Source organism: Pinus tabuliformis, chromosome 7, assembly GCF_031772625.1.
Source record: "Pinus tabuliformis cultivar Carrire ecotype Pingquan chromosome 7, CPIR1, whole genome shotgun sequence".
NCBI lineage: Eukaryota > Viridiplantae > Streptophyta > Pinopsida > Pinales > Pinaceae > Pinus > Pinus tabuliformis.
In genome coordinates, this window is record NC_142293.1 from 738,411,471 (window position 1) to 738,412,885 (window position 1,415).

Genomic DNA, 1,415 nt, shown 5'->3' on the forward strand with positions numbered 1-1,415 from the left:
CAAGGGTTGGAGGATCTCTTTCTTTCAACTGATAAGCCATATCAGAATCAAAACCGTCAGGGAATTTATATAGGGCCAAATCAGGAGGGGGCCTTAAGTTCTGTGGGAAGCATTATATACATTGTTAAACCTAGCACAATATTCCAGAACTGTTTCTTTGGACCTCTCTTAATAGTGTCATATTCACCAAGTATGTGGAGAGGATCTTTTCTTCTTTTCCCCATCTCTCAGTAAAGCTTCGTAAAGCTGATCAGGTGTTGTGATGGAGTTTGCATTGAGGGATCTGAACCAAGTTCTAACATCCCAGTTAAACTTTGAACAAAAATTCTCATCCTGACTGTGTCATCATCTATTTCATAGGTCTCAAAGTGGTCTTGCATCTTCTTAGGCATGCTGGAAAGCTGTAGAGAGCCATTTGAGTCAAAATATGAGATTTTGGTTTGATAATCTTGAGGTAAGGCCACAGCATTAGCTGGTATCTGCAGAGGTGCATACCTGTTGGCCATGTTTATGGGATTTATAGGGTTGACAGGAACAAATGGACAGCAGGGATTACTGGTGTAACAGGGTTAATGGGATGAGTAACAAATGGGGAAGTGTTGAAAAGGTATGTGTGGTGGGTGAAGATGTGAGAGGAGGACTTTGAGGTGTTGATGATGAACTAGGGGAACTAGGGGTAGACCGAAAAGAACTTTGCAGGGAGTGGGAATGAGGATAGGTTGATCTGAACTTATATCTGAATCAGCAGGCTTCTCCTGCTTTTGCTGTCTCTTATGTTCTTTGGAATGATATTTGGATTATCAACAATGATGGGTTGATTAGGGTCAGGGTTTGCCCAAGTGTGCCTTGGGTTTCTTTTGGGAGCCAGCTTCTAAATATTCTTTTGAATTTGTACAAGAAGTTCTATACATGCAAGGACTGGATGAAAGTTTTGGAATGGCTATATATGTTCCAAAGCTAGGATGAAGATTCCCTAACTAGCTCTTCCCTAAAGCTGTCCCTGTGCTACAGAAACAGTCCTAAGGCCTCTTGGCTAGTTTCAGGCTTGATGGTAGCTTTGGAAGATAGATAGTAATTGAAAATTTTTAAGAAGTCTTTTAAGAAGTCCCCAGTGGAGTCGCCAATTATGTTAACACCCAGGTTGTTCCCTATGACTCCCAAGGGAATACGGCCGGGGTAACCACTAACCAATCTTTGGATCACTGTTTCTAGCCAAACTGTGATCAGAGAGGGCTCTCTCTTTTATGATTCGTACCTATTATGATAGTGTTTTAGGCTAGGTATTATGCACAGGTTTTGTTTATGTTTTGGTTGAAGAGTTTCTTTCAGGTCTTGTGATGTAGTGTTCAAAGAGTCAAATATCATTGGGCAATGGAGTCTATGGCTGTAGGTGTCTAGGAACCTTGAGGTGAATT